The following is a 14,237-nucleotide window of genomic DNA, read 5'->3' as shown; positions in this document are numbered from 1 at the left end:
AACATCACCTTTATATGACATTAACTGCCCACCTTTACTCAACAATATACTAATATATATATATAATATATATATATAATATATAATAGGTAATGCGTGGAATTGGCATGATCGGAAATGTGTCGTTTGTTTAGGATTAATTGTTATTATGCTTGTTGAGATATTGCTTGTGTGATTGTGCTGGAAACTAAAATGGTACCTAGGATTTAGTTAGCATGCTTAGAAAAGGTACTTGGCAGGATTAGTCGGCTTCACTGGCAGGAAAAATATAGCCAAGATACCTAAGCATAGCTAGCGGGATTTAGTTGATGTACACATTCGACGGGATATTTGGGTACTGAGGAGGTTTCCACGGGATTTGTTTGTACATTGTGTTGGGATACGTACAAGAGTACCCGAGGAATACATGATCATGTCAGGGCTATCCAGTTGACAAGTTGGGGTAATTATATTTATTGTGTGGTAATTTTGTTGGTTGTGAATTGTTTTCCCAAAGATGAATTTTTGAAATCAAAGTTATTTTATATAAAAAGGCACCACTCACTGGGCTTTGTAGCTCATGTTTTCCATGTTTATTTTTATTCCCCCTGCCCCCCTCCCTGGTAGCGAAAACGAAGTGTTCTGGGAAAAGCCATTAGCACGAGGAACTGGTAACCTCTCACAAGGCGGAACTCGGATCAGGATAGTTGAAAGTCATTAGGATGGCTAGATCATTTGTTTATAAAAAGAAAATAGTAATGAACATTGTCATCATTCTTAACGTATCAATTAATTTAATCGAAGTTATTATTGCATTAGCTATCCTATAGTTGAGTAAAGGTGAGCAGTTAATGTCACATAAGGGTGATGTTGGCTGTCTTCATGCCCTCTTTTGGGTCTGGGGGACAAGAGCCGGGAGGGGGTGTGACACCTGTCCAGCGTGAAAAAGAACCAACTCGTGTCAGTGAACACAAGCCCCTTGATCCGAGTCCATGCTTCACATCAGAAGTGCGTGAAGAACTCCACCCAAGTCTTGACCTATACTCACTCGAGCCAGAGCCATGACCTGTGCGCACCCGAGCCCGTGAAGAATCGCACATTGAGCCGTGATCAGGTCGAGCCGATTCTATTGTTTTATTTTGAGCCAATCCTATTGCCAATTGATTTTGGTTTTTTTTTACTCATACTACTATTTTTTTTCTCCTCGTCTTAAATGGAGAAAAATGACACCTTTCATCCTATCAGCACAATCCTTGATGGCACCGACTATATTATCAAGGCCTATCAAATGAAGAGCTCCCTGATTAGTCATAAATTGTGGCAAGTGGTAACAAGTGATGTTGTTAAGCCTATCAAAGAAGCCACTGAAGAAGACAGTAAATTTGTGGACAGAATAAAAGATTGGGACAGCAAGAACCATCAGATAATCACCTAATTGGGTAATACCTTCATCCCAGCTATTCACACTCAGTTTGATGCATTCAACACGCTAAAGAACTTTGGGATTTTCTGTCCGAACAATTCCAAACATGGGTCTTGCCCACTACTATCAACTTCATGCTACTCTAGTTGGCACAAGTCAGGAGATCGGGCAATTTGTTAATGAATATCTCGCTATTCTTCAACCTATTTGGACTCAATTAGACCAGGCTAAGATCAGTCCAGATCATCTACAACTTATCAAGGTTCTTATGGGGCTTCATCTTGAGTATGAGTATGCTCGTTCTGCCTTGTTACACCTCAGTCCACTGCCATCTCTTGATACAACGACTCAAGAAATTCTCTTTGAGGAAAGACGACTTGGGTTAGTCTCCTCTCCTTTCCCGAACGTTGCTCTCACAACCAGCCATTCATGATTTCCAACTGAGTCGATCTTTTGCAATAACTGCGAACGACATGGTCACAAGTTTTCCAGTTGCCCACCCATTGAATGCAGATACTGCCACAGAAGGGGTCATATCCTGGACAACTACCGTACCAAACCACCTCGGCCTCTAGGATACACTAATAAATCCAAGAATTTCCCTAAGCATGGTTTTCCATCTTTCGCGACAGATGCCACTGCCTCGGATGTGGTACCCTCCAATCCTCCAATCCTCCAAGTATCTAGATCAACGATCTTCAGGACTTGCTAAAACATGTGCTCTCTCCAAATTCTCTTAGCTTTATCGTCACACCAAATACATCTTGACTCCTTGATTCAGCCCGCTGCAATCACATGACCTCGAATATGGACTTACTGTCTTCCTCCACCCCTGTACAATCCCTGCCTCCGGTATTAGTCTATATGCTACTTATCATGTCCCGCACTTGACCTTTAATCTTGTCTTTGTTGGACAACTATGTGACTTGGGATTAACTGTTCTCTTTTCCTCTCATGGTTGTCAGGTTCAAGATCCGTGGACGGGTTAGATGGTTGGCACGGGTCGCAAGGTGGGAAGATTTTTTAAGCTCACGTCCCTTCAGCCTCCTACTCTGCCATCTATGTCGCAGCTATCAGAGATACTGATTCATATCAGTGGAACCTTCGTCTTGGCCAAGCGTCATCTGACAAATTTCTTAGCCTAATTTTTTTTGGTACCTTAAGTAATGCCTCTAAATTTCGTTCATTTGATTGTTTACATTGTAAGCTGGTAAAATAGCCTACTTTGTCATTTCCTACTTTAGTATCTATCTATGATAAACCATTTGTCCTTGTTCATTCCAACATTTGGGGCCCTGCTCCCACTCCTACAATAAATGGTTATTGGTATTTTTTTTTGTTTGATGACTACTCTCATTTTACTTGAATATATTTTCTTAAGAATCGTTTATCTTTACCCAAAATTTACATTGAATTTGCTAAAATGATTCAAATTTAGTTTTCTTAAACCATCAAAATTCTTTGGTTTGCCATGGAGTATAAGGACTTTCACCTGCTTTTCTTCCTAACTCAACAGGGCATTTTTATCCAACACTCATGTCCTTATACCTCTCAACAAATGGTCGGGCTGAAAGAAAGCATCGTCATATTCTCGACTCTGTCCGTGCACAACTTCTCTCCGTATCTTGTCTTGAAAAGTTCTGGGGAGAAGCTACACTCACATCTGTCTATATTATCAACTGTCTTCCCTCTACTGTTCTCCACGGTGTGTCTTCTTTTAAGCGATTATATGGCACTCCTGTTGGGTGCCCTAAATCTGTAGGGTTCTATAGTTTGTAAATGCATTGAACAAATTCATTGTTTATTTAATAAAATATATGATCTTTTATTCAAACTCATTGCCTATTTAATAAAATATATGATATTTTATTCATATTTTAGTTGCATTAACCACAAACTAATAAATTAACATCAAAGGTTATCTTGTAACTTAAATGATAACCTAAATGGTCAGTAGTAACTTAAATGTATGTAGAGACATATGGGTGGATCATATTTAAGTGATAACCTAAATGGTCAGTAGTAGATGGATAAGGTTAGGTACCTTATCCTTGTGACACTATGAGTATGGCCCGTTTTGTAGGTGTTACAATTGTTGAAAAGTGCTACAAATGATCTGATCCTGATCATTCATTTATAGATATGTGAACGGAGATATTCTATACAAAGGAGCTTTTATAAGAGTGGACCATGAAATGTTTAGTCTCATTATATAATACCGTTCATAATAGAGACTTACATTTCACCAGGATGACCATAGGTAACATGACCTGAATCCTGAGTGAGTTATGAACTCCTGCCTATGAGGGCGGTCTTTTGATTTGTATGGTTGAGAGTGGCTCAACAAGCCTACCATTTTAGGGATTCATCTGACTAAGGAGCTGGGAACACGGCTACACAAGATGAAATTCACTCCTTATGTTCCATTTAAATGTATTCACTCCTTATGCTTGTATACACAAGGCTCATCAACGTTTTGATCAAAGTCATAAGATTTGATCGCAGTATCAAATCTTATGTTCCAAGATGGAGAAGCTTGCTTCAGTCCATAAATGGACCAATTAAGCTTGCAAACAATTTGCTCTTGTCCTTGGGTTATGAATCCCTCGGGTTGCTTCATGTAAATGGTCTTCTCAAGATTTCCATTCAGAAATACAGTCTTGACGTCCATTTTTCAAATATTATAGTCATAATATGAGGCAATGAACAGGAGGTTTTGGATAGACTTAAGCATGGCAATAGGTGAGAAAGTCTCCTCATAGTCAACTTCCTCTACCTGGATATAACCCTTTGCCACTAATCTAGCCTTGAAGGTTTTCACCTTCCCATCAGCACCTCGTTTCCTCTTGTAGATCCATTTACAACCTATAGGTTTGACCCCATCAAGTTGATCTATAAGATTCCATACAGAATTGAAGTACATAGACTCCATTTCGAGATCCATCGCTTTGATCCATTCATCTTTGTCAATATCCTCCATTACCTTATTGTAAGACAATAGATCCTCAACTTCACCATCAGCTATCATAGCTAGGATTTCTGTTAAACCCATATAGTGAACAAGTGGGTTCGCAACCCTCCCACTACGTCAAGGTTCCCTCAACACTTGAGGTGGATTTAACCTACTAGATGATCTTACTTCAAAAACTCTTGTTGAGATACTAGGTTTTTCAATAACTCTTATTAAATATTCAGTAGTTTTGTTGGAAACTTCATTCAACACAATCTTATTGATGGGCTTGTGCTCCCTTATGTGGTCTTCTTCAAGAAAGTTGCATTTGTCGATTCAAATACTTTGTTTTCTTTAGGATCAAAGAGGTAAACACCTCTCATCCCTTTAGGGTAACCTATAAATAAGCACAATCTTGAACGTGGTTCCAATTTCTCAAGATTAGCCTCAAGCACATGTGTTGGGCAACCTCAAATTCTGAAATGACGTAACTAGCTTTATGACCATTCCATAACTCCAAAGGTGTTCTAGCGACACTCTTGGATGGAACGAAGTTCAAGATATATGTTGTAGTCTCTACTACATAACCCCAAAACGAATCAGGTAAGGAAGCGTAACTCATCATAGACCAAACCATGTTCAACATGGTTCAATTTCTCCTTTCTGATATACCATTTTACTGAGGTGTACTAAGTATTGAGAGTTGGGATACTATCCATGTTCTATCAAATGTTTCTGGAATGTTAAATCTATAAACTTTCCACCTCGATCAGATCAAAATGTTTTAATCATTCTGTTTAATGTATTTTCAACTTCATCCTTTGAACTTTTCAAAAGATTCAGACTTATGTTGCATTAAATAAACGTACCCATACTTTGAATAATCATCAGTAAAGGTGATGAAATATTCATAACCTCCCCTAGCTTTTACATTCATCGGACCACAGAGATCTTAATGTACTAGCTCTAAAGGTTCTTTGGCCCTATGACCCTTTCTAGTAAAAGGTCTCTTAGTCATCTTACCTTCAAAGCATGACTCACACATAGATAAAGAATTTTCTTTTAACTTGCTTAAAAGTCCATTCTTCACTAATCTCTTAATCCTGTTGAGATTGATGTGTCCTAATCTTAGGTACCAAAGTTTGGCATTTTCTTTAGGAGAAATTTTAAGTCTTTTATGTTGAGTTACTGCAGTCTTAAACATTTCTGTGTTATGGAGGGCGTTAGTTGTTAATGGTCTTAGCACATAAAGATTATTTTCCAGTTTTGCAGAACAAAAATTAACACCATTCTTAAACATAAAGTTGATATTATATGAACGTTCAAGCAAACACTTTATAGATACAAGGTTCCTTTTTAAATCAAGAATTACATAAACATTTTCTAAGATAAGAAATTTGTTCTTTAAAGTCAACAGAAGACCTCCCATTGCTACAACCGATACGACGTGCATAGTTCCAACCCACATCAATCATCTCACCAGCATCTAGTTGCTGCCAGGAACTAATTCCCTGAAATGAAGAACAAATATGGTTAGTGGTCCCAGAGTTTATAATCCAGATAGAATCATTATTCTCAACTAAGCAAGTAAATCATATTTACCTTGCTTGGTCTTCTTCTTTTCCGCCAAGTATTTGGGGCAGTTCCTCTTCCAATGACCATCTTGGTTGCAATGGAAACAGATTCCCCTTGCGACCTTGATACGTTTTCTACCCCTTTGAGCAGCAACTACAGGGTTAGCTTTCTCCTTTCCACCTTCTTCTTCTTCCATTTTTTTGTGCTGGAGGAAAAAGGTATAGACTTAGTTCCTTAGGTTGAACTTTTATGGAACTTCTTAGAGGATGAAGCAACATTTGCTTCACCCTTCTATTCTTTGCGTTTCATCAAGGATTGAAAGGTCTATATCTCATTGAGCAGGGTGGTCAGGTTGTAGTTAATCCTGTTCAAAACAGTAATGCTACGAAAATGAAGGAAACTTTTAGGTAAAGATTCCAATATGAAGCTAACCTGACTGGCTTCATCGATGCTCGACCCATTCATCTCCGCAACGTTGAAGCGGACCATCATGTTGAGAACAAAAGGATGCTCCTTATTGCATACGGGCATTGAAGATGTGTTTTAGAGCGCCACGCCTGAGTTGTGATGACAGTTGTCCAAACATTCCACTCAGAGACTCCATGATCTCACGAGCTGTGAGCATGGGCTCATGCTTCTTGGACAAGACTTTATTAAGACTAGCCAAGATATACGCCCAGACCTTTTCGTTTGCCAGTGTCCAACACTCATATGCTTCCTAAACATAGAGCATTGGGAGCTAGAATGGGAGGACAATCCTCCATCAGGACAAAACGAAGATCATCAATGACCATTATTATGTTGATTGTATTTTTTCAATTAGTGTAATTCTCTTTCGTTAATTTATCCGCAACGAGTAAATTTAAAGTAGCGGTAGCCATGTTAAAGAATTTTCTGAAAAAAAAACAAACTATTTACATTTAGTCTACTTGCATTAAACCACTTATGACAACCAATAAGATTTTTAGCAAAATAGTCTAGTGTACCCTAAGTTACATCTATTTTGCAATGATGTTTCAGTGAGGCAGGACAAAAGTCACTATAGGGTGATCAAGTGCCCCTTCACTGAAATGAGACATTCTCAGCCATTAGACAGAAACAACACCTTTTCACTACAACTAACAGTCACCATTGTTAGGTCTAGAATTTGTTAACATCCTTAAGAATTATTGTAAGTGTAACCCCTCATTTTAGGTTCTAGAGTTCCGCCCCAATGAGCCAACCGTACAAAAAAAACCGATTGGGACATGAAATTAAAGCAACTCTATCCATTTCTAGAGATTGAATAAAACGTCATGCAATACTGCCATCCTTTAAAAGGACATCTATGGTGCCACGAGGCGATGCATGAAACTTTATTTAACCTAATGAGAGAGACTGGGGGACGTGCTGTCACACGTCCCGCTCCCACTTACTATAAACACTCTCTCCATTCACCTTATTATTGACCTACCCAAATGCCACCTGTAGGAGGACATCCATGGTGCCTCGAGGCTGAGTGTATATCTCATAGTGTGAATTTTTTGGGAGAAATGTGTAGAGGATAAGATGAAGTATCACATACCCCATTTTCCTCCCATTGGGTGTTTTACCTAGGGTTAATTAACTTAGGAAAAATCTTGCTACTGATTTTATCTAAATGTTTGTTAAATTTGCTAAAAAAACAGCGCTTGTCTTTGATGATTAAACAATTTTGATTGAAGTCTCATTAAACTCTTTAATAGACTTTGGTCAAACTTGCAAGCATGTAATAAATCTATCTAATTCACTTTTCTAGGTAGGTTCCCAAGTAGGGGTGCGACGTTTCCATGAACTTAAGTACCCCAACCTAGCCAAAACCTGCCTTAGCCAAAAGGTCCCTTATAGATACATTTGTTACATATTTAATATTTTATTAAGAATCAATTTAATCCTATTAAGCCGATTAAAAGACTAAACTAAGATTTCTAATCTCATTAGAAATATGATATTAGGTCTATCTCAATCATATTTTAAAACAATTTAAAAAAATGATTATAACCTAATGTTTGCATGCAACTCTTAATTATTTATTTCAATTCTAATTTCATTTAGTTATAGCGATTATAAATAAATGAAACAATTAAAACATCCATTGCATGCTTGACATACTTCAATTAATCATAACATTTACAAATTAACCTAAGGTAATGTCATACTTCATGCAATCTCCATACCTTCATTCAACCATATATTATAACAGTTATAATATAAATGATGCATGGATATGTTATAAATGCATGCATACATATACTATAACATTTATACTATATGATGCATGAACATGCTATATAATTTAAATCATGCATATACATATATTATAACATTTATAATATAAATGATGTATGAATATAAATGCATAGCCTATGATGGGTTTTAAAACTATATGACATACAATATGACATATAAGATTAAACATACTTCATATGTATATTTAATACTAACAGTTAATGGACCGAGATAGGACACCTTAAAGAAACTTAAAGGCTAACTATTACATGAAAAAGAGTCATCTGGTTTGAAACAGGTGAACCAGACCTTGAACCGCTCGAACCTAACCACCACCAAGAAAGTCTCTATAGTGATTGTGTAGCCAACTAGTAGTAAGTGCTGCAGAAGCTTGTTGCATGATCTTGTAGCAAAAACTACACGATATTGTAGCATTAGCTACACAATCGTTTAGCCAATGCTACAAGATCGTGTAGTTTTTGCAATGCTACATGATCGTGTAGCAAAAGCTACAAGATCATTTAGCAAAAGTTACACGATCGTGTGGCATAAAACTACACGATCCTGTAGATATGCTTTCTTCTTCATCGAAGTAATGCTCTAAATTTCTTCTTTGAAGCTCCCAGGAACAGCACTAGTGACTCAAAACAATGAATACAGACTCTATAACAAAAATATGCCCAAAACATAGGCCTTTACAAATTAAATTCGAAATAAAGTCTTAAAACTAAGTATCCTATCTCGAAACATCCATCAATAAAACCACATTCGTATTGAAACCATTCATTGCATGAACTTTAAACAAAATGCAGAATAAGTAAAACTCACCAACACTGTAAAAAACGATTCAATAAAAAAATGGAACTTGGGATCAGTAATTCAGATACCTGGCTCTGATACCAATTGAAGGAACTCTAAGAGAAGAGAACCTTGAGTGGAAGCAAGATCGACCCAATCCCTATTTTTTATTGAATGCGAGTTTTTACAGTAAATAAAGAACAAGATAGGCATTTACAAAGTTACAACATGCTTTAACAAAAGAAAAAACTTAGGGTTTCAGAAAATCATACCTTTGAAGACTATCTTCAAGAATCCCTCGAACAGTATAAGAACACTACCACAATAGTTTCTTCAGGGGTCTTCAAGAATCCCTCGAACAGTATAAGAACACTACCACAATAGTTTCTTCAGTATTCTCAGACAGAGAACCTAGAAGTGGTGGGCTCTAGTTATTTTGGAATGACGGAAATTAGATGAGTGTAGAGGAGGAAGTTTGTAGATCGTTCACCAACAATCCAAAAACTTGCAAAACTCTTTTTGTATTTTTCATAGTGTGTAGTTTCCAAAGCAGGAGACTCTCTCTTCTCTTTCTAAAGCCAAAAATATAGCAACCACCCACTTATATGGGTGGAGATAAAAGAGGGGAAGAGAGTTGTAACTTCCTTTCTCATTTAAAAATAATATTTATTATATATACATACATATATATATATAATAACTAACTTATCATATGATATATATTAAATTATATGTTATATCAAATATATCATATAATCTATAGTTTTAATATTGTAGCATATACTATATAACCTATAGTTTCTTTTCTCTCTTATATGACATTTAATATAAATCACATTTATATTAAATTTAATAATTATGAATCTAATTCATATTAATAATATTTAAATCATATTCAAATATTTTTTTCCTCTCACTAAAGCTATAATGTATCAAATACATTATAATAATTATATCATATATAATAAAATAACTTAATTATATCATATAAAATTAATTCCCTCTATTAATTTGAACAATTCAAATTAATCCAAAAATGTATTCTCATTTAATCCTATTGAGCTACCAAGAAGATCTCATGGACTTGTAGTTTGAATCTCCAATGGTACATGAATAATTGATCAAACTCTTTAATTAATTATTCACTATATGTTAACTGTCGGGCACTCCACTAAAGACCGACAACTGCACTCTTCGCACTACAGATATATTTTATATCCATTGGATATTACCAATCGATAGTATGATGATCCTTCACAAATTGCTCGTAAGTACAGTTGGGCCAAAGTTACCGTTTTGCCCCTGTAGTTACATCTAACTCCTTAAGTACCACAGATCTCTTTAATGAACAATAGATCATAGTCTAACTATGACTAAACTTCTCTTGAGCCAGGAGAGGTTGTAGCGTCATATTGTTCAAGCCTCAGAATTAGCCCTTAAGGGAGCAATTTATCTACTTACCCCGACCTCGAGGAAGGAGTGAATTCCTTCTTGTGTAGTTGTGTTCCCAACTCCATAATCTGATGAATCCTTAAAATGGTAGTCTTGTTGAGTCGATGATTTGGCCACTTTTACCCATACAAATCAAAGGATCGCCCTCATTGGCAAGAGTTCACAACTCACTCAGGATTCAGGTCATGTTACCTATGGTCATCCTGATGAAATGTAAGTCTCTATTATGAACGGTGTTATATAATGAGACTAAACATTTCGTGGTTTGGTCTTATATAAACTCCTTTGTATATAATATCCCCACTCACATGTCTATACATGAATAATCATAATCAGATCATTTGTAGCACTTTACAACAATTGTAACATTTACAAAACGGGTCATACTCGTAGTGTCATCGGGATAAGGTACCCAACCTTATCCATCTACTACAAACCATTTAGGTTATCACTTAAACATGATCCACCCGTATGTCTCTACATACATGTTTAAGTTACAAGATAACCTTGGATATTAGTTTATTGGTTTGTGGTTAATGCAACTAAAATGTGAATAAAATATCATATATTTTATTAAATAGACAATGAATTCGAATAAAATATCATATCTTTTATTAAATAAACAATGAGTTTGTTCAATATATTTACAAACTATAGGACCCTACGAGATTTAGGGCATCAACCCCAATACTATTGCTATATACTATAAGATTTTTGTTCACAAGATCTAAGTTGCTTCGAAAATTTTAAAAACCTATGAGATAGTTGAAGCCACTAAGAAATTTGCTATGCCATAGTCATATTTTGGAACACTTCTAAAGGAGTATAAGAACAAGAACAGTAATATCTTTTACTATAGATATATCTAGAAAGAAAGGATTTTCAAATTTCTTGAGGAATTTTTACCCAAAAATCCATCTTTGACCATATATTTTCATAAATGTCTTTAAATTTGATTTTTTTAGAAAATATCTTTTGGTGTTATTTTTGGGTAGTTTTACCTTTTTTGTATTTATTTATATTCTTTTTTTATATATATATTTCCTATTTTCGAAACTCTGTTAATGATGAAGAGAGAAATATATTTATCATGGAGAGGTAAATACCTTTTTTTTCATTTATTTAAATTCTTTTTATATTTACTTTTTTTATATTTTCCATGCCCCTAATGAGAAAGAGAGTAATACATTTATTATGGAGAGCGAAAATGTACTTAATATGATTTTTTCTCATTTTCAATTGGAGAGAGAAAATGCATTTAATATAATATTTTTCAATTTTCATTTGAAAAGAAAAAATAACATTTAATATGATTTTATTTTTCATTTTGTTTTTCATGTTGATTTTTTATATTAGGTGATATATTCCATTGTTTGTTTTGAGTATTATTTGATATATCGGGTGCCTGTAATATATTTCATCATTTATTTGAAAATGTTCCAACAAATATATGAAATATATTGGTAAATATATTTGATATATATTAAAATACAATTTTGATTTCATGGCAACTTGTTGATTTTTCTAGTGAATTCATGGTTATTCTTAAATATACCTTAGAACATTATATATATACTAACCCATATATGAGATTTTAATATACTGAAATAGATAATTGTATCCATATGACATTACAATATAAACCCCAATATATGTCAACACAAAACATATACATATAAGCGTATATATCATAAAATATAAATATAAGAGAGAAATACTCTTTATTTCATTTATTTATATTCGTTTTTCATATATATATATATTCCCTATTTTCGAAGCTCTCTTAATGATGGAGAGAGAAATACATTTATTATGATTTTTTTTTCATCTTCAATTGGAGTGAGAAAATGCATTTAATATATTTTTTTTCCATTTTCATTTAGAGAGAGAAAATGATATTTAATATGATTTTATTTTCCATTTCATTTTTCATGTTGATCTTTTATATTATGTGATATATTCCTTTTTTTTTAGCATTATGTGATATATTGTATGTCTATAATGTATTTCATCATTTATTTGGAAATGTTCCAACAAGTATACGAAATATACTGGTAATATATTTAATATGTACTCAAATACAACTTTGATTTCATGGCAACTCATATTTTTCTAGCGAATTCCGATTATTTTTAAATATACTAAAATAGATAATTGTATCCATATGACAATACAATATATACCACAGTATATTTCAGCACGGAACATCTATATAAGTGTTCATATTATAAAACAAGAAATCTAAACACAAAACCATCATCATTTATATAAATTAAACGATTATATATATCACGGTATATATATTTACATATATGCTTGCCCTTCCGCACCGTCGATCGCATCTGCTCGGTCTGCCACGCCATCGACAGATCTACTCATATCGTCGTCATTGACCAAATTTGCTCGCTCAACTATATCGTCGACTAAATCTGCTCACTCTATCGCTGCCAATTCGCCCCACGTCGTCGATTCGTCCCACTTTGTTCATGCCCGTCCCGTGCTGCATCATCAATTCGCCCCACGGCCATCGTCTCTCATTGTCGAATCTGCTTGCCCTATGCCATTTGTCTCCCACCTGCAATTCACACTGCCGGAAGGAGAAAAGAGAGGGAAAGGGAAGTAATGGTTGTAAAGCATGGGAGAGAGAATATATATATATGTGTGTGTGTGTGTGTGTGTGTATGTATATATTGTATGTGGGGTTAAGACCTAAATTATAAAGGTACTGCCATTAGTGGAAAAACAAAGTTTGATAGGTCTTTTTGTAAAAAAAAAATGAAATGTTCAACATATTAATATAATATAGCCCTTATCTTAAAGGCCTTTTATGTTGAAAGTCCTTTCTTGAAATATAGTAAATTACATCCTTCAAGATGGAATGGAGTTAAAATTTTTAGGTGTGTTAGTCGGAAGAGTTCTAAAGTAGGAATTGTGGAGTAGAAGTTGTGAACTCTATTTCTTATTTGGCCCAAGGAGTTGGTGGGTCCCACAATTAAAAAACATTAATTTTGTATCTTATTAACTCTCTACACCTTGGCCCCTGAGTTCATAACTCCTTACTCCGCACTACTCCACTCTTTATCCTAAACACTGTCTTAACTATTTTTTAAAGGCCGACAAGGAGGATGATGGATAAAATTGAGTCATTTAAGCTATGTTTGATAATCATTTTTTTAAAAGATTTTTTTTTTTAAATTAAACTTATAAACATTGTTTCTACCTATAAGTTTCTTTCTTATGTTGTCCACTTTCCACAAATATTTTCAAACACCAAGTCAAATTTTGAAAATTTAAAATAATAGTTTGCAAAAACTTATTTTTATTTTTAGAAATTGACTAAGAATTAAAACATTTCTCTTTTAAAAAATTGTGTAAACCATAGTAGGAAAACTATGGGAAAATAGGCATAAATTTTTTTTAAAAAAAACTAAAAGCGAAATTGTTATCAAATGAAACTTTGGTTATAACCATCTGTTTTTCTTTTTTGAAAACTAAAATTATAAATACTACCTCCATTTGTTAATTTCTATGTTATATGGACTCCTTTGAAAACTAAAATTATAAATTTTAATAGGTATTTTCAAAATTCAAGCCAAAGTTCTAAAGAAAAAATAAGTCGCTAAAACCTAGTATTTGTTTTGGATTTTAATTAATAATTTAAATATTCATTTAGTAAATCTAAAATTTATGGTTAAAAATTATGAGAAAAATCAACACATTTTAAAAAAAAAATCAATGGTCATCAAATGAGTCCTTCGAAATTTTATGTAACGCCCCAAACCTTCAGGTAATTTTTGTTTAATTATTTAGGGT

This window comes from Benincasa hispida, chromosome 3 (assembly GCF_009727055.1).
Source record: "Benincasa hispida cultivar B227 chromosome 3, ASM972705v1, whole genome shotgun sequence".
Lineage (NCBI taxonomy): Eukaryota > Viridiplantae > Streptophyta > Magnoliopsida > Cucurbitales > Cucurbitaceae > Benincasa > Benincasa hispida.
Note: the sequence above shows the minus strand (reverse complement) of the source record.